The 20,971-nt window shown below is 39.2% G+C and overlaps 1 pseudogene; it reads right to left on the bottom strand.

The window, feature by feature from the left end:
- Window positions 1-10,793: 10,793 nt before the first annotated feature.
- The window catches only part of LOC118917639 (olfactory receptor 6Y1-like), a 29,784-nt pseudogene continuing 19,606 nt past the window's right edge, over window positions 10,794-20,971 (bottom strand).

Consider the following 20,971-nt stretch of genomic DNA (forward strand, 5'->3'; position numbering starts at 1 on the left):
TAGCTAAAAACATTTTACAAATAAATTTCCCAGTGCAGATTACTTCATAGGTGAATTTTAACAAACATTTGAGGGGAAAATGATATCAATTCTGCACACTTTTTCCTATGGACTGAATGTTTGTGTCCCCTCAAAACTCCCGTGTTGGAGCTTCAACCTCAATGTGGCTATATTTGCACTTAGGGTCTTTATGCAGGCAATTAAGGGTAAATGGGGTGTGCTCTCTCTCTCCACTATGTGAGCCCCAGGTAAAGTGTCCCAGGATACAAACCAAAAGGAGAGAGTTCTCACCAGGAGCTGAATAGGCTGAGACCTTGATCTGGGACTGCTAGTCTCCAAAACTGTGAGAAAATGAATCGCTCTTAAGACCTTTTTAAGAAAATGAAAGGCAAGCTACCCAGTGGGAGAACATACTACTAAAACATGTATTTGACAAATAAGTGTATCAAGGTATAAGAATTCTTAAAGCTTAATAGTAATGTTTTAAAATTTAATTTAAAAAGTGGGTAAACTATTTCAACAGACACTTCTACAGAGAAATTTACAAATTGTAAGTAAATGAAAAGACTGCTCAAATTAGGGCAATGCAAATGAAAACCAATGAGAGCCCATTAAATACACTGCAAAATGACCGCATCAAAAGTTTGACATTTCTTAGCATTGGTGATATTGTAAATCAATTGGGATTCTCATACATTACTTATAAACATGTAAAGTGGTTCAGCTACTTTGGTAACTTTTTCAAAAACTTAAGCAAAATTTTTAAATACCCAGTAACAACACTGCTACTGCCACCCGCATCTCTTGAAGAGAAACTCATCTACATTCAGAACAACTATCATAAGAGCTTTATTAATAATAACCAGAAGGTTCATAAACTGGTGAATAGAAAAAAAAATTGTGCTCTGTCAATACAATGGTATAGCACTCACCGATTCCATGTAACTGGTACATGTAACAACATGGAAAAATCTAAAAGACATTATGATAAGTGAAAGTAGCCAGACACAAAAGACTACATAGTGTGTGATTCCACTTATGTGAGTGTCTAGAAAAGGGAAAGTAATTTGGCAAAAAGTGTATCAGTTTATCTGTGGCTAGGTCTAAGGTCCTGGGTAAGAAATTTAGTGAAAAAGGTCACAAGGAAACTTGTTGAGATTGTGGAAATGTTCTATTTGGTGATTGTTGTTTTATAACTATATGCTTTTCCAAAATTCATCAAACAGTACATTTAAATAGATGAAACTTATTGAATGGAATTTTACTTTACAAAGCTGATTTTTAAGGAGATAACTGTAATATGAGAAGTGAAAAGTAATGGGTAATAAAATCTATGGTAAGGAAGTTAAGAAAAGCTTTTCATTTAATGCTTAAAATCTTGAAAACACAATGATATGCTTTCTACATTTTACATTTCACAGTAGCCACATTTTAATACTTAATTGATACATGTTTTCGTGTCCACTGAATTAAACAGCACAGATATAGATCATTTCTATTGTCACAGAAGATTTCCTTAAAACAAACACTACTAAGCCAAAAATAAGATAAAATGGAATCAATACAAAATAATTAATTTTAAAAGCCTGTAGGGGGCGGAAGATGGCGGCGTGAGTAGAGCAGCGGAAATCTCCTCCCAAAACAACATATATCTATGAAAATATAACAAAGACAACCCTTCCTAGAATAAAGACCAGAGGACACAGGACAATATCCAGACCACATCCACACCTGAGAGAACCCAGCGCCTCGCGAAGGGGGTAAGATACAAGCCCCGGCCCCTCGGGAGCCGAGCGCCCCTCCCCCCAGCCCCCGGCGGGAGAAGAGCAGGCAGAGCGGGAGGGAGACGGAGCCCAGGGCTGCCGAACACCCAGCCCCAGCCATCCGGGCCAGAGTGCAGGGCCCTCGATACTGGGAAAACAGGGCAGCAAGAACAGTGAGCAGGCACTGGAGGCTGGGCGACAGAGGACATAAGAAAAGCGCGCGACCATTTTTTTTTTTTTGCTTTTTTGCTGCTTTGTTTTGGCGAGCGCTTTTTGGAAGTCTTAAAGGGACAGGGACCCCAATATTAGGGAAACAGGGCAGAAAGACCGGTGAGCAGAGGCCTGAGGCTGGCACCGGAGAATAAAGAAAAACGAACGACCACCTTTTTTTTTTTAATTAAATTTTTTTTTTTTTAATTAAAAAAATTTTTTTTCTTGTTTTTTTTTGTGGTCGTTGTTTTGTTTTGGAGGGTGCTTTTTGGAAGTCTTAAAGGGGCAGGGCGGGCCACTTAATCTAGAGGTAGGGAATCCGGGATCTCTGGGCACCCTAACCCCTGGGCTGCAGGGAGCAGGGAGGCCCCTTACGGAGATAAATAGCCTCCCAGCAGCTCCTGCTCCAACGCGACTCCACCATTTTGGAGTAGTTGCCCGAGCCAGGCCACGCCCACAGCAACAGCGGAGATTAACTCCATAGCAGCCGGGCAGGAAGCAGAAACCCTGTCTGCGCACAGCTGCGCAGCACAAGCCACTAGAGGCCGCTGTTCTCCCAGGAGAGGAGGGCCACAAACCAACAAGAAAGGAAATCCTTCCAGCCATCACTCGTCCCAGTTCTGCAAACTATTCCTATCACCATGAAAAGGCAAAGCTACAGGCAGACAAAGATCACAGAGACAACACCAGAGAAGGAGACAGACCTAACCAGTCTTCCTGACAAAGAATTCAAAATAAGAATCATAAACATGCTGACAGAGATGCAGAGAAACACGCAAGAAAAATGGGATGAAGTCCGGAAAGAGATCACAGATGCCAGAAAGGAGATCGCAGAAATGAAACAAACTCTGGAAGGGTTTATAAGCAGAATGGATAGAATGCAAGAGGCCATTGATGGAATTGAAATCAGAGAACAGGAACGCATAGAAGCTGACATAGAGAGAGACAAAAGGATCTCCAGGAATGAAACAATATTAAGAGAACTGTGTGACCAATCTAAAAGGAGCAATATCCGTATTATAGGGGTCCCAGAAGAAGAAGAGAGAGGCAAAGAGATGGAAAGTATCTTAGAAGAAATAATTGCTGAAAACTTCCCCACACTGGGGGAGGAAGTAATCAAACAGACCACGGAAATACACAGAACCCCCAACAGAAAGGATCCAAGAAGGGCAACACCAAGACACATAATAATTAAAATGGCAAAGATCAAGGACAAGGAAAGAGTGTTAAAGGCAGCTAGAGAGAAAAAGGTCACCTATAAAGGGAAACCCATCAGGCTAACGTCAGATTTCTCAACAGAAACCCTACAGGCCAGAAGAGAATGGCATGATATATTTAATACAATGAAACAGAAGGGCCTTGAACCAAGGATACTGTATCCAGCCCGACTATCATTCAAATATGACGGTGGGATTAAACAATTCCCAGACAAACAAAAGCTGAGGGAATTTGCTTTCCACAAACCACCTCTACAGAACATCTTACAGGGACTGCTCTAGATGGGAGCACTCCTAGAAAGAGCACAGCACAAAACACCCAACATATGAAGAATCGAGGAGGAGGAACAAGAAGGGAGAGAAGAAAAGAATCTCCAGAGAGTGTATATAACAGCTCAATAAGCGAGCTAAGTTAGGCAGTAAGATACTAAAGAGGCTAACCTTGAACCTTTGGTAACCACGAATTTAAAGCCTGCAATGGCAATAAGTACATATCTTTCAATAGTCACCCTAAATGTTAATGGGTTGAATGCACCAATCAAAAGACACAGAGTAACAGAATGGATAAAAAAGCAAGACCCATCTATATGCTGCTTACAAGAAACGCACCTCAAACCCAAAGACATGTACAGACTAAAAGTCAAGGGATGGAAAAACATATATCAAGCAAACAACAGTGAGAAGAAAGCAGGGGTTGCAGTACTAATATCAGACAAAATAGACTTCAAAACAAAGAAAGTAACAAGAGATAAAGAAGGACACTACATAATGATAAAGGGCTCAGTCAAACAAGAGGATATAACCATTCTAAATATATATGCATCCAACACAGGAGCACCAGCATATGTGAAACAAATACTAACAGAACTAAAGGGGGATATAGACTGCAATGCATTCATTCTAGGAGACTTCAACACACCACTCACCCCAAAGGATAGATCCACTGGGCAGAAAATAAGTAAGGACACGGAAGCACTGAACAACACAGTAGAGCAGATGGACCTAATAGACATCTATAGAACTCTACATCCAAAAGCAGCGGGATATACATTCTTCTCAAGTGCACATGGAACATTCTCCAGAATAGACCACATACTAGGCCACAAAAAGAGCCTCAGAAAATTCCAAAAGATTGAAATCCTACCAACCAACTTTTCAGACCACAAAGGCATAAAACTAGAAATAAACTGTACAAAGAAAGCAAAGAGGCTCACGAACACATGGAGGCTTAACAACACGCTCCTAAATAATCAATGGATCAATGACCAAATCAAAATGGAGATCCAGCAATATATGGAAACAAATGACAACAACAACACTAAGCCCCAACTTCTGTGGGACACAGCAAAAGCAGTCTTAAGAGGAAAGTATATAGCAATCCAAGCATATTTAAAAAAGGAAGAGCAATCCCAAATGAATGGTCTAATGTCACAATTATCGAAATTGGAAAAAGAAGAACAGATGAGGCCTAAGGTCAGCAGAAGGAGGGACATAATAAAGATCAGAGAAGAAATAAATAAAATTGAGAAGAATAAAACAATAGCAAAAATCAATGAAACCAAGAGCTGGTTCTTCGAGAAAATAAACAAAATAGATAAGCCTCTAGCCAGACTTATTAAGAAGAAAAGAGAGTCAACACAAATCAACAGTATCAGAAACGAGAAAGGAAAAATCACGACGGACCCCACGGAAATGCAAAGAATTATTGGAGAATACTATGAAAACCTATATGCTAACAAGCTGGGAAACCTAGGAGAAATGGACAACTTCCTAGAAAAATATAACCTTCCAAGATTGACCCAGGAAGAAACAGAAAATCTAAACAGACCAATTACCAGCAACGAAATTGAAGAGGTAATCAAAAAACTACCAAAGAACAAAACCCCCGGGAAAGATGGATTTACCTCGGAATTTTATCAGACATACAGGGAAGACATAATACCCATTCTCCTTAAAGTTTTCCAAAAAATAGAGGAGGAGGGGATACTCCCAAACTCATTCTATGAAGCTAACATCACCCTAATACCAAAACCAGGCAAAGACCCCACCAAAAAAGAAAACTACAGACCAATATCCCTGATGAACGTAGATGCAAAAATACTCAACAAAATATTAGCAAACCGAATTCAAAAATACATCAAAAGGATCATACACCATGACCAAGTGGGATTCATTCCAGGGATGCAAGGATGGTACAACATTCGAAAGTCCATCAACATCATCCACCACATCAACAAAAAGAAAGACAAAAACCACATGATCATCTCCATAGATGCTGAAAAAGCATTTGACAAAGTTCAACATCCATTCATGTTAAAAACTCTCAGCAAAATGGGAATAGAGGGCAAGTACCTCAACATAATAAAGGCCATCTATGATAAACCCACAGCCAACATTATATTGAACAGCGAGAAGCTGAAAGCATTTCCTCTGAGATCGGGAACTAGACAGGGATGCCCACTCTCTCCACTGTTATTTAACATAGTACTGGAGGTCCTAGCCACGGCAATCAGACAAAATAAAGAAATACAAGGAATCCAGATTGGTAAAGAAGAAGTTAAACTGTCACTATTTGCAGATGACATGATACTGTACATAAAAAACCCTAAAGACTCCACCCCAAAACTACTAGAACTGATATCGGAATACAGCAAAGTTGCAGGATACAAAATCAACACACAGAAATCTGTGGCTTTCCTATATACTAAAAATGAACCAACAGAGAGAGAAATCAGGAAAACAACTCCATTCACAATTGCATCAAAAAAAATAAAATACCTAGGAATAAACCTAACCAAAGAAGTGAAAGACTTATACTCTGAAAACTACAAGTCACTCTTAAGAGAAATTAAAGGGGACACTAACAGATGGAAACTCATCCCATGCTCGTGGCTAGGAAGAATTAATATCGTCAAAATGGCCATCCTGCCCAAAGCAATATACAGATTTGATGCAATCCTTATGAAACTACCAGCAACATTCTTCAATGAACTGGAACAAATAATTCAAAAATTCATATGGAAACACCAAAGACGCCGAATAGCCAAAGCAATCCTGAGAAAGAAGAATAAAGTAGGGGGGATCTCACTCCCCAACTTCAAGCTCTACTATAAAGCCATAGTAATCAAGACAATTTGGTACTGGCACAAGAGCAGAGCCACAGACCAATGGAACAGACTAGAGAATCCAGACATTAACCCAGACATATATGGTCAATTAATATTTGATAAAGGAGCCATGGACATACAATGGCGAAATGACAGTCTCTTCAACAGGTGGTGCTGGCAAAACTGGACAGCTACATGTAGGAGAATGAAACTGGACCATTGTCTAACCCCATATACAAAAGTAAACTCAAAATGGATCAAAGACCTGAATGTAAGCCATGAAACCATTAAACTCTTGGAAGAAAACATAGGCGAAAACCTCTTAGACATAAACATGAGTGACCTCTTCTTGAACATATCTCCCCGGGCAAGGAAAACAACAGCAAAAATGAGTAAGTGGGACTATATTAAGCTGAAAAGCTTCTGTACAGCAAAAGACACCATCAATAGAACAAGAAGGATCCCTACAGTATGGGAGAATATATTTGAAAATGACACATCCGATAAAGGCTTGACGTCCAGAATATATAAGGAGCTCACACGCCTCCACAAACAAAAAACAAATAACCCAATTAAAAAATGGGCAGAGGAACTGAACAGACAGTTCTCCAAAAAAGAAATACAGATGGCCAAAAGACACATGAAAAGATGCTCCACATCGCTAATTATCAGAGAAATGCAAATTAAAACTACAATGAGGTATCACCTCACACCAGTAAGGTTGGCTGCCATCCAAAAGACAAACAACAACGAATGTTGGCGAGGCTGTGGAGAAAGGGGAACCCTCCTACACTGCTGGTGGGAATGTAAGTTAGTTCAACCATTGTGGAAAGCAGTATGGAGGTACATCAAAATACTCAATACAGACTTACCATTTGACCCAGGAATTGCACTCCTAGGAATCTACCCTAAGAACGCAGCAATCAAGTTTGAGAAAGACAGATGCACCCCTATGTTTATTGCAGCACTATTTACAATAGCCAAGAATTGGAAGCAACCTAAATGTCCATCAATGGATGAATGGATAAAGAAGATTTGGTACATATACACAATGGAATACTACTCAGCCATAAGAAAAGGGCAAATCCAATCATTTGCAGCAACATGGATGGAGCTGGAGGGTATTATGCTCAGTGAAACAAGCCAAGTGGAGAAAGAGAAATACCAAATGATTTCACTTATCTGTGGAATATAAGAACAAAGAAAAAACTGAAGGAACAAAACAGCAGCAGAATCACAGAACTCAAGAATGGACTAACAGGTACCAAAGGGAAAGGGACTGGGGAGGATGGGTGGGTAGGGAGGGATAAGGGGGGGAGAAGTAGGGGGGTATTAAGATTAACATGCATGGGGGGGTAGGAGAAAAGGGAGGGCTGTACAACACAGAGAAGGCAAGTAGTGATTCTACAACATTTTGCTATGCTGATGGACAGTGACTGTAAAGGGGTTTATAGGGGAGACCTGGTATAGGGGAGAGCCTAGTAAACATAATATTCGTCATGTAAGTGTAGATTAGTGATAGCAAAAAAAAAAAAAAAAAAAAAAAAAAAAAAAGATCAGTTCCTGTGTGGTAACCTCCAACGAGTTCTACACAAGGGTATAAAGGGCATATAAAAGTGTAGGCAAAGGGTCTGTTTGTGTTTATACAGAGGATCAAAGCCTAATTGGGCTACCCCGAAAACGAACTAAGATACGATATGAAAAAGAACTTCCAACATCTGCACCCTCTGGAAGACTCATGCCAGAAGATGATCATCAAAAAACCCCAACAAAGATCCACGCACTGCTACAGCTGTAGATGCACTCATCCCACCAGTTCCTGGACCTGCCATGGGAATGAGGAAGGAGATATCTAAGCTGGCCTGTGCATACAGTAAAACAACAAAATTGGACTGGATCTATACTGTTGGAACTCAACCAAGAATTTGGAGAAGTGCAAATTGTAGCGCTCCAAAGTCTTACAACTACAAACTATTTATTGTTAAAAGAACATATGGCATGTGAACAGTCCCCAGGAATGGGTTGTTTTAATTTGTCTGATTTCTCTCAGACTGTTCAAGTTCATTTGGACAATATCCACCATATCATAGATAAGTTTTCACAAATGCCTAAGGTGCCTAACTGGTTATCTTGGTTTCACTGCAGATGGCTGGTAATTACAGATATGCTTTGGTTATGTAACTATACTCCTATTATGTTAATGTGTGTGTGCAATTTAAGTAGTAGCTTAAAACCTATACATGCTGAAGTTACTCTACAAGAAGATATATCAAAGAAATAATCAATCTTCCCATGTTTTCTTCCGCCTGCTACTTCTATAGCTTTTCTTCTTCCTTCCTAATTACAACCCTTAAATAGAATTCGTGCCTCATATCAAATTTACCGAGTATCATAATTCTTCCAAGTGGTAAAGATACCTCAAGACAAATGCTGGGCATAAAACCACAGGGCATAAATATGCAAAGAATTAAAAAGCTAACTTTTTCAAACAATAAGGCTTCTCTCTCACTTATCAACTTCACATTTCCCTGTATGGCCCCGGAAGAAGACTGGTTAGCCAGAGACGGGTAAGATTCCTCAAGGGAGGAACAACCTAAGACAGGCACAGTCGCAGGGGGACCATCAGGTGAGAAATTGGGGATCAACAGAGGTGAGGCTTAGAACCTCACTCCCCCGTTCTGAGAGAAATCTTCTGCATACGTGGATGTTTTATTGCCCTGGTCTAGCTTGGATTAACACATAGTCTACAGGCACACACCTGATCATCTACATGTGCTCTCTTACAACACTAAACTATGTTTTCTACCTTTATCTTGTATCTACCTACCACTTCAGCATTTTATTAAAAATAATAATAATAAAGAGAGAAATGTGGTATCCACATATAAATCAAGTATAAAAACCAAATGAGCATTCATATTTGAACTGACTGTTTATAGTTCATAATGCATGAGCAAAACCGAAAGTTTCTGTGATGACTGCCCTTGTACTGTTCACTATGTAACTTATTCATTATGTAAGAATTTGTTCTACATGTAAAAACTTGTTTGTTATGCCTCAAAAGATTGGAGACTGACAAAAATTAGGCTTGGGGTGGAATAATGATTGTGCATTGAGCATTGACTCCCCTATACAGAATTTTATTGTCGTTAACAACCATTTGATCAATAAATATGAGAGATGCCCTCACAAAAAAAAAAAAAAAAAAAAAAAAAAGGACAGACTTCCAATGGTAAAATAAATTAGTAACCGGGATGTAAGGTATAGCATAAGGAATATAGTCAAGATATTGTAACAGCCTGGTAGGGTGATAGCTGGAACCTAGAATTATGTATATAAATGTTCTACCACTGTGTTGTACACTTGAAACTCATGTAATGTAATACTGTGTGTCAACTACCCTTCAATAAAAAATAATAATTAAAAAAAAAAAAAAGCCTGTAAAAATCAGACAAAAATTAAGGCCAGAGGTTATCAGGTTAGATAAAATACATAGTGTATGATTTTCACAAATCTTGGACTGCTTGTTGGCTTTAAGCATTTTCATCTACAAGTGAGACAATTAAGGAAAGATGATGACTTTTTTATGACTGAATATTCTCAATCATAATATCAGTTGGTCACAGGGATAGCAGTATAGCATGGAGAAAACAGCCAATGATTCTGTAACGTCAGTCTATGGTGACAGAGAGTAACCTCATGGAGGGAGTGAGGATTTAACAATATGGGTAACTGTTAAACTACTGTGTTGTGTATTTGAAACCAATATAAGATTGTTTATCAATGATACTTCAATAAATTTAAAAAAGATAAGGCGGGGACTTTATTTGAACAAACATAAGGCAGTGTTTCTGGGGGAAAATAGTGTGGTGAGAGAAATTGAGTACAGAGGGAAAGAATAGAGAAGGGGAAATCTACAAATCTGTAAAAAAAAAAAGAATAGAACAGAAAGAATGAGAGTTTGATGGGAATAAAAAAAAAGCAGCTGAAAATGACAAGGTAGAACAGAAAATCAGAAGGGTGGGAGGGCAGTACTGGAAGGGCCAGAAAGTCAGAATCTATTCACAATTCACAATTTCATCTTCTGTGTTCAAATATGCATTTATTCAATTACGCTTTCAACAAATATTTATTAAACACCTACTATGTGTCAGACACAGTTGAATGCACAGACAATACATTAGCAAATTAGCAAAACTTCATGTAGAGTTTGTATTTTAGTGAGATGGAAAAATCTGCCTTCAATTCAAGTAATTTTTGGAAAATGTTCAAAACTTATCTACTGACCTAGATGCAGTAGCTACTTTTTGGGGATAGTAGCTACATCATCCCCCAAATTTAGCCACATTTATGCACACATACACACACACACACACACTCATGCACACAGCATCAGTGTTAAAGTACTAGAGGTTGACAGGTAGCCAAAGGCAAGAGTGTGGTAGGAGCTGTGCAGCGATCACCCAAGTCAGGCCTGAAGGGATTCTAGAAGCTTTTTAATTACTTGAGGCCCCATTTTCCCTGGGTCCACTTCCTTTTAAAAGCACGTTCTTCTTGGGGGCTGCCTTTACTTCCCAGCTCCTCGGAGAGTAGATGATGGGGTTAAGGAGTGGGACGAGGATGGGGTAGAGCACAGACACTGCTTTATTGGAATTGCAGGCATACATAAGCTCGGGGCAGGTACAGGTGACAAGAGTCGTGGAGTAGAAGAGAATTACAGCTGTCAGGTGAGAGGCACAAGTGGAACACACTTTTCGGTGGCCCTGAGCAGAAAGTATCCCGAGGATGGCGGTGAGAATGGTAGTGTAAGATGCCACCACTACACAGAGGGGGAGGGCAGTGACTGTGAGGGCCAAGAGGAAGTGCGCTAGCTCAGCCTGTGACGAGTCCTCACAGGAGACACTAAGGAGTGGTGTGATATCGTGGAGGCAGTGATTGATCTGAGGCGTGCCACGGCAGTGGAGTCAGGCTATGGAAACCATCTTCACGGTGGCAGTCACAAGTCCACAGAACCAGCATCCCCCGGCCAGAGCAACGCAAAGCGGGTTGGTCATGATAACTGGGTAGCACAGTGGATTACAAATGCCTACATAGTGGTCAAAGGCCATGACAGCCAGGAGAATGTAGTCAGTGCAGACAGAGGTCACAAAAAAGTAAAGTTGAGTCATGCAGCCATTGAATAAAATGGTCTTAGAATGGCTGAGGAAGTCTACCTGCACCTTGGGGCTGATGACTCTGATGTACCACATCTCCAGGAAAGAGAGGTAGCTCAGGAATAAGGACAAGGGCTTGTGCAACTTTCCATCACTGTGAATGCCGAGGATAATAAGTTCTCTATTAGGGTCAGTAGGTAGATCACCAGGAAAACAAAGAAGAGGAGCAGCTGGAAGCCTGGCCGTGTTGGAAATCCTAGAAGAATGAAATGTGTCATCACTGTGTGGTTGTAGACCTCCAGAACCTTGGTGACCTTAACTGGCTGTGGGTCCAGACAAAATCAGTTCCTTCAGCACCCCAAGAAGGACCCTATGGTTACTGATATTGATGAGCCCACCATGAGAGACTCTCCTGCCTTTCTTTCTTTACTTCCTTCTATATTATGATTGAAACGAAAGTTTTGAGCAAAAATATGCTTTAGGGAGTTTATGTTTTTTTTTTTTCAAATTATGTCAAGAGAGATAACTCATCCAAAGTCATGCGGAAGTGCAATTGGAACCTCCTGACTCCCAGTTCTTTGCCGATACAACACTCCTGGGCAAGAGAGGATGATCTTCATGCCGTCCTTTCACAATAGGCAAGATCCACACCTACTGCATGTGGAAAGGGGGCAGGAGATTCAATCGCTCATTCTCCAGGTGTAACTTGCCTGACTCTGGAGCAGTCACATGACCCCTCTAGTCTGTGAAATGGAGAATCTTTTTTAAAACCGATTTAACCAGGTTATAAAGCTTCAGTGAAGCAATATGTAAGCAAACACACAGGACTCATAGCAAATTTGATATGAATATTCAGCAGCTTCTAAGAGAACAAAATTGAATGGATAACGTAAAAGGTAATGTTTCCTCTGATCCAACCCACTGTATAGAGATCAGGAGTTTTTAAACAGTTCTACTTTAGCTAAATGAACATATTACATAAGCTTTCAGAATATTAGTTTTATTATTTATAAGGTGGGTGTTTATAACTACATCACATTTTCTGAACTTCTAATGAGCTGTAGAGTTTAAATTAGGTTCCCTTGGATATTTGCTGTTATTTTATGACAATACAGTAATAATACCTGCAAACTCTGCCAAAAAAAATACAAAGACCTAATGGTAGGATCAGCAACCATTGTTAATGAGAAAGGGGGAAAGGACTGTAGGGCCTTCCAAGGATATGAGATTAAAGAACTATGACTTGTTTGAAAGAAACATCAGAAAAAAATGAAAAACCAAGATGCTTTCTGCCATTAGGTCCCTTCTGAATTTCTATCCAGTGATTTGGCAAAGTGTATGCCTCTTAGGCTGGGATGAGAATCACTCCAAAACCTACTGGTGACAAGGGCCTTACCATTTTAAGCGTTTCTCTGTGTCCTGCAGCTTGATTCCTCTTTTCTACTCTTCTCTATAGCCAGTCACTATTTGTCACTATTGTTCTCATTTCTCAACAACCTTGTTTTTTGGCATAAATATGTGGGACAATTGGGGAAGACTATGTTTTTTCCATGACAAAATGGTCATGGAATGAAAGAGCTGGAAAACTACTGCCCACCCGAGCCATTTCTCTCTTCCTGCTTAGACGTCAGCTTTAGGATCTTAAAGCACAGAATAGTCAACTCTTAACACACAAACACACACTCAGCGCAAAACATGGCCTTGCTCACCACAGTCTAGGATTCTCTAGGGAGTGGGATATTGGCACTTATAAAAAAGACATGACCTATGAATCTTCCCTACCTTTTCTCTTGGTCTGCTTCTTTTTTAATTAATTAATTAATTAATTAATTAATTAATTAATTAATTAATTTTGGTATCATTAATATACAATCACAAGAGCAACGTTGTGGTTACTAGATTCCCCCTATTATCAAGTCCCAACCACATAACCCATTACAGTCACTGTCCATCAGCATAGTAAGATGCTACAGAATCATTACTTGTCTTCTCTGTATATACTGCCTTTCCTGTGTCCCCACCACCACTATATTATGTGTGGGAATCATAATGCCCCCTTTTTCCCCTTATCCCTCCCTTCTCACCCATCCTCCCCAGTTCCTTTCCCTTTGGCAACTGTTAGTCCATTCTTGGGTTATGTGAGTCTGCTGCTGTTTTGTTCCTTCAGTTTTTGCTTTGTTCTTATACTCCACAGAGGAGTGAAATCATTTGATTCTTGTCTTTCACCACCTGGCTTATTTCACTGAGTATAATACCCTCTAGCTCCATCCATATTGTTGCAAATGGTAGGATTTGTTTTCTTCTTATGGATGAATGATATTCCATTGTGTATATGTACCACACCTTCTTTATCCATTCATCTACTGATGGACACTTAGGTTGCTTCCATTTCTTGGCTATTGTAAATAGTGCTGTGATAAACATATGGGTTCATATGTCTTTCTCAGACAGGGCTCCTGCGTTCATAGGGTAATTTCCTAGGAGTGGAAATCCTGGGTCAAATGGTAATTCTATTTTAAGTTTTTTGAGGAACCTCCATACTGCTTTCCACAATGGTTGAACTAATTTACATTCCCACCAGCAGTGTAGGAGGGTTCCTCTTTCTCTGTGTCCTTGCCAGCATTTGTTGTTCCTAGTCTTTTCCATGTTGGCCATCCTAACTGGTGTGAGGTGATATCTCATTGTGGTTTTAATTTGCATTTCCCTGATAATCAGCAATGTGGAGCATCTTTTCATGTGCTTGTTGGCCATCTGAATTTCTTCTTTGGAGAAGTGTCTGTTCATATCCTCTGCCCATTTTTAATAGGGTTATTTGCTTTTTGGGTGTTGAGGCGTGTGAGTTCTTTATATATATTGGATGTTAACCCCTTGTCAGATATGTCATTTACAAACATATTCTCCCATACTGTAGGATACCTTTTTGTTCTGCTGATGGTGTCCTTTGCTGTAGAGAAGCTTTTCAGCATGATGTAATCCCATTTGTTTATTTTTGCTTTTGTTTGCCCAAGGAGATGTGTTCAGGAAAAAGTCACTCATGTCTACATTCAGGAGATTTTTTGCCTATGTTGTCTTCTAAGAATTTTATGGTTTTATGACTTACATTCAGGTCTTTGATCCATTTTGAGTTTACTTTTGTGAATGGGGTTAGACAATAATCCAGTTTCATTCTCTTGCATGTAGCTTCCCAGTTTTGCCAACACCAGCTGTTGAAGAGCTGTCATTTCCCCCTTATATATCCATGGCTCCTTTATCATATATTAATTGTCCATATATGCTTGGGTTTATATCAGGGCTCTCTAGTTTGTTCCTTTGGTCTATGGGTCTGTTCTTGTGCCAGTACCAAATTGTCTTAATTACTGTTTCTTTGTAGTAGAGCTTGAAGTCAGGGACTGTAATACCCCCTGCTTTATTCTTCATTTTCAGGATTGCTTTGGGTCTGATTCTTTTTTATCTCTGTGTTTGAGTCCCACCCACATGAAACCTACTTCCCAAGAGTTTAGACCCACTGTCCTCTCTGCCTTTTTCTCACCACATCTCCATCTTTTTAAATGGACACATGAAATTAACATGTTTATTGTTACCTGGGCATAATAGTACTGTTTGGGAAGCCCTTCTTGGTTCATAGTAATAAGATCCCAGCTTCCAGAGCTGTGTGCCTGGACTCATTCCCTGGATGTATTTTTATATTCCAGAAATGTTTAGACAAGATATTATGCCTAAAAATCCTTTCTTTCTAGGACCCTCAATGCCCTTCAGAAGAATCCTAGCCTACCTACAACATTTTAAGAATGCTCTAGGAAATAAGAGACTGTAATGTGTTCTCAGATCTTTAATAATATATATTGTCATGTTCAAAGAAGATGTCTTAGACTTGAAGATGGAAATAAAAGAGCTCATTGAATTTTCAGACAAATAATTAATAAACAAGGTGGAGGGAGGTTGTTGTCACAGGAACTATGCCTTCTTTCAGTTAATTCCAGCAGAAATATTAAAGTTCAGATGCAGTACCACCAGATAAATAAGCACAATGTAAAGATACAAAAAATTAAAAGAAAGGAAAGAAGTATGTATACAGTATCGAACATCTGACTGAGCAGTTTTATCATTTAGGCATGGAACTTAACTTCAAGCTTTCTACTACTCAAATAAAAGAAGAAAAGAATTAGAAGTATAGTATCACATTTGATCCTTAAAACTCTCCATATATATAATATGTATGCATGTACATACCATAAGGCATGTATACATTAACATATATATTAAAGAAATAATTGTTGTATTTGATAAGAAAATTAATGTATGAGAAGGTAGTATGCTTTGCCAAAAGTCACATGCAATGTAAATACAGTACTGGGTCTAGGTTCCAAATCTTCAGGATTAGATCACCCTAGTCATATCTAATAGCTTCCAAGATTTTATAGAGTCTATATGGCAGATATATGAGGAAGCGAGCAAGGCTCAAGTGGCTAACAACCTTCTCACCAACAGAAGTTCTATAGCTAATGGATCTCTGAGGAGGCTGTGCTGAATATATGGCTGTATTTTCACAGTCAGATGATGCTCCATATTTGCATATATTTTTATCACATTATTACATTTGACCCTCATAATCATAGAGTTAGCAAGGAAAAAATGTTATAGTGTCACTTGAGACAGAAATATTAAATATTTAGCTCATGATCACATGGCTAATTGCTTAAAGACAGAATTGAAATTAAAAACCCAAATTACTTTTTATTCCCCACTACTTTTTCTGTATGAGTAAGCAGAAGATGATCTAAGAGTTGAGTGTTTTTTCCTTTTGAGCTTTAAATTGTACCTTTTAAAACTGCTAAAAACTGCCCTGTCTGAGGAATAGAAGTTTAGGGAGTAAAGAATCCAAGTGCCAGGGTAAGAGCTGGGAGACATGTGAAATCCAGGTAAAGACTCAAGTACCCTGGATCTCAAGCACATTACCTAGCAGCAGCTTTAAACCATCTCTCTGTTATTTGTAACCAACTCTCCGCTATCCATTGTGGACTTAGCCTATAGGATTACAGTGTTTTAAATCAGTGGAATTTTAGTTCAGGTTTTTTTTTCAAATAAGGGAGGTGAATCCCAGAAAGGGAAGTGATTTTCCCAGTGACATCAAACAACTATATATTGGCAGAGGAGCAATTAGTTGATAATGATGTTTCAGTCTCTAGCAAGCATAACTAGCTTATTATCTTACACACTCCATGCAATTCAATTCCTTCTCTGGACCAATGATGTAGGTGTGAAAAGGAGAAACAATCTTAAATTTTAGCTTGATTTGAACATAATTCTAAGAGTTAGTATGAGTCTTACAGTCAAGATGGTTTTCAAAATGCCTTTGCATAAACTGTCACAATTAATAGTACATTGTATTAATTATACACACACACATATACACACACACCTCTAAAGAAATGGAAGGGTACATTCAGCTCTAGAAACACAGGATCTTAGAGCTGCAAGGGACCTGAGAAATCATATTATTTAACTCCTTGCCAATTTTGTGACTCTCAAATGCATAAATCCAGTATTCACCTAACCTTTGCCTGATCCTCTCCAGGAACAGGAAACAGTATCTACAAACAAAGATGTACTTTTAAAAAAAGTAATCTCTGATTTGGAGATAACAAGGGTTTCTCCTATAGAATATAATGCTGCCACATTTGTGGGATCTGGTTCTGGTTTCTGGAGCTTCAAAGAATAAGTCTTATTAATTTTTCAAAGGATAACCTTTAAATCTATGAAAACATCTGCCAGGTTCATTTAATCTCCAATCTCCCTCCTCCTCCCTACCAATCTATTACCTCTACCTATGTCTTTCCTTCCTTAGACTAAAACATTGAATTTCTCTCTCTTTCTCCTCTGTATCTATGTCTATATAATCTATATGTGTGCCAGTTATCTATATTTACCTATCATCTATGTATCTATATCTATCTATAATCAAGCTGTTTAGCTCCCCTGAAGTTTGTGGTTATCCTCCTTGAATGATCCTAGTTTAACTGATGCATTTAATGGGGACCAATGTCAGAAAAGCTGTGTAAAATTCTCATGGAAGATAAAGTTTAATTTCATTCTGAAACACAGTCTACAGGAATAGTTCCATCCTGCTGAGTCTTCCAATGAAAAGAGCCAGGAGGCTCTAGCTCTGATTTCCTAGGGATGGCGGGGGTGCCTTCCCAGTAGGTAGTGGGCCATAAGCATGGTGGTCACACTGGGACTGGTAAGCTTTTTGCTCTGTTGTTTGTAGAGAAATAGATGCCTTAAGTTAAAAGTGAGGCGCAAGAGAGAAAAAGTGGTCAAAGCACTCCTACCATGCCAACATTTTAAAAATTGTCATGCCAGCTCTGAGGGTTCCAGAATCTCCAAAGCGGGATGCAGGTAGTGAGAAACATTTATTTGTGCTCCACCCACCATCTCTTGCAGGGAGATGAGGAAAAATGACAGGCTGATCAGAGGTGGACATATCAGTTTTGGACCCTCAATGACAAGACATTTTCTAAAGGGGATAAACACATTTTTACATGTGCCAGTCAGTTTTAAGGGGGTGTAATTCTAGTCCATCTCCCTTTTCCTAGCACCTCTTAGAAACAAATATGCTTCAGGGCTCTATGCATTGCAGCTCCCGAGTGTGTAGCAGGGGAGAATAATTAGCGGCCATATAGTGTGACTCCCTCTATACCTCTCAGCTGCTATTGTAAGTTGGTTTTGAAGACTTCAGGGAAAAATCTATATTTCATATCCCTGGTCCCCTAACCACTTGATAACTTTTTCAAAACCATGGCTTATGTTTTGAAATAAATTTCTTTCCATCTAGGTAGTTTTAGGAAAGTGGTTTGTTTCTACTGGTCCAATTTTGTATATGATTAATCTTTGCAGTTTATCTCAGAATCTCAAATTGAAGGTAAAAGTGATCACATGATGTACTCTTTGAATAATCAGCATAGGGTAAAGAGAGTATTACCTCTTCTTCTTACTGTACTATGAAGAGAAGTGAATCTGTCTTTGTCCTCTAAGGACTTGTAAGTCATAAACACTGTAGCCAGCCTCGTTTTGCCAGCCCCTGCCCTCATGTAACATAAAAACACATATGCACACTCATACCGATGATGTTCCCACCATTCCTCACATACACAGATTCATTTGTGGACTGTCATGCATTAATTATCTTTTCTCTGCCACTTTCTCTCTTTCTGTCCCTTCAGATTAGTCCTAGATTCTGCACTTTGCAAGGCATGGAGTCTTGGTGCTGCAGTAAACGGAGGTGTCTTCAGGAGAACAGTTTTGGAGAGTCAAGCCTTTCTCATCTAGAGTGGGATCCTATCATAGAGTCCTCAAATCACATGCTCCCCTATATTATACAATATCTCTAAATCCGTCAAATTATTTTCATATGGTTCAATGTACATAGATGATGAATAAATCTTTGTGAATTGAAATTAATCTGTATGTGGGCTAAGTTCTCTCCCCAGATATGCACTGTTGCTATACTGCCCATCACAGGCTCAAGGAAGATAAACTGTTTTAAAAAATCAATAAAATGAAAGCTCTAAAGAATTGATGATTTAAATAAAAATAATTTTCAGATATCCCCTGCTTCCCTTCATAAGAATAAGTAATTAAGAGCCGGCCAAATTCTGCCTTTGGAAATACTTGAGAGTCTCTTTTCCACTCACCATTTCTCAGTGATGTAACTTAGACTCTCTTCTTGGCCTTGCCAGGCATGGTCAGGGCACTGAGAAAGGAGAAGAAACCATGTAGATCAGGAGGAGTGAGGCAGAGCCCCTTACTGGGGGGGTTGCTGGGCATGTCTGGTTGATTCAGCTTAAATAAGATGCAGATGGAGCTGTTTGTGCCTCTGCTTGCTTCCAAGCTATGGGAGAGCTTGAACTAACTTTTTCCACCCACAGGGTCCTCCGAACAAACACAGCCCTCAAGAAAGCAGTTGGCCTTTGTAGGGCTCGAGGGTGCCCTAGGGGACTACTATGGGGATCCCTCCCATACTAAGTGAAGCACAAGAGAGAGCTTAAGGTTATTTGAAACACACTGCCCTTCTCCCACCACACTCTGGGGATGAGGAAGGTGAGGGAAAAGTGTGTGTGTGTGGTGTGTGTGTGTGTGTGTGTGTGTGTGTGTGTGTGTCCTCTTCGTTTTCTGGAGAATGGTCTGACAAATAATAACATTTTGTCAGGGGAGATAATGCTATAATCCAGTTCATTCAACAGAAAAAGAATGGTATTTAACCATTCCTATTTGAAGACCAAGTATATGAGCACACACCCACACAACAAACTCCAAACACACTCTGATGTTGTGCACAGGATAGCAACTCTGTACAAAATGACTCTCATGTTTCAGTAACTAAGTAGTTATAAAGAAATATATACCACATTCAGACAATACCTGTATTTTCAGAAAGGATTAAGAACACGTGTAGTTACTCTCATTATCTGTAAATAGTACATATTCAGAAGTATATAAAGGTATTTTAGAGAAGGTAGTAAGACTATAGAAAACATAGTGGTATGGCAATTAGACAATTACCTCTTTAGGTGTGTATTCTGCACACGGGTTACCATACCTTCACACACAGGAATGGTCAGCCTGAGCTACAGACTCAGAACCAGGGCAGACCAGGAGAAGATCTTTTGGGATATGATGTGCCTCACTATGAAGGCGGTTGACCAGTGTAGGAGCTAGTACCTTTCTGGAATTGGAGAAAGATGAGGAGTAGTCAAGATAAAATTACCTTCCCAAATATATAATTAAGCTCTTTATTAAAATATCAGAATTCCCTTAAGGAAGAATAGGAAAATCCTCAGATTCCAAGGGCCATAGTTCATATTTCCTGTAAGCAGTATTACTGGAATAGTTAGAGTTTAATGGAATGATCACCATTTTGTGTTCATCATTTTTCAACTAAAAAAATTCAAAAGCAAAGTTGTCCCACAGAAAACTGAGACAATATTTCATTTGCAGGGAGTTTCCTACCTCATTAGTGGTTCTTTGGTATGTCAACCATCTGTATAAGCCTAACTATTCATTTATGCAATAAGTATTGACTTCTAAGTGTGAGGAACTGTGCTGGTCATGAGTCAGTAGTCCTTTCAAATAGTTTCACTGTAATAGTTGTATTCAGTCCTCCAGCATTTGCTGGTGTACTTCAAGAACCAGAACCTCCTCTCTCTTTCAAACTCCAGTCAATAGGAAACACAGCTTTAATGCCATTACCCTGACTTAGAGACAGAAAATGTGATACAGAAATTAAAAATTGCTGTGAAATTCAATAGAAAGAATGTGACTTTCAGTTAAGGAAAACATGGTTTCAATCTGCACCTCTCACTTACTAAAATGGCCGTCATCAAGAAGACAGGAGACTGTACAGTGAGGACGTAGTTGAAAGGGAACCCTTATGCACTGTTGGTGGGAATGTAACTTAGTCCAATCACTATTGGAAATGATATGGAGGTTCCTAAAAAAATTAAAAATAGATCTACCATATGGTC

The sequence above is a fragment of the Manis pentadactyla genome, chromosome 13, assembly GCF_030020395.1.
Source record: "Manis pentadactyla isolate mManPen7 chromosome 13, mManPen7.hap1, whole genome shotgun sequence".
Lineage (NCBI taxonomy): Eukaryota > Metazoa > Chordata > Mammalia > Pholidota > Manidae > Manis > Manis pentadactyla.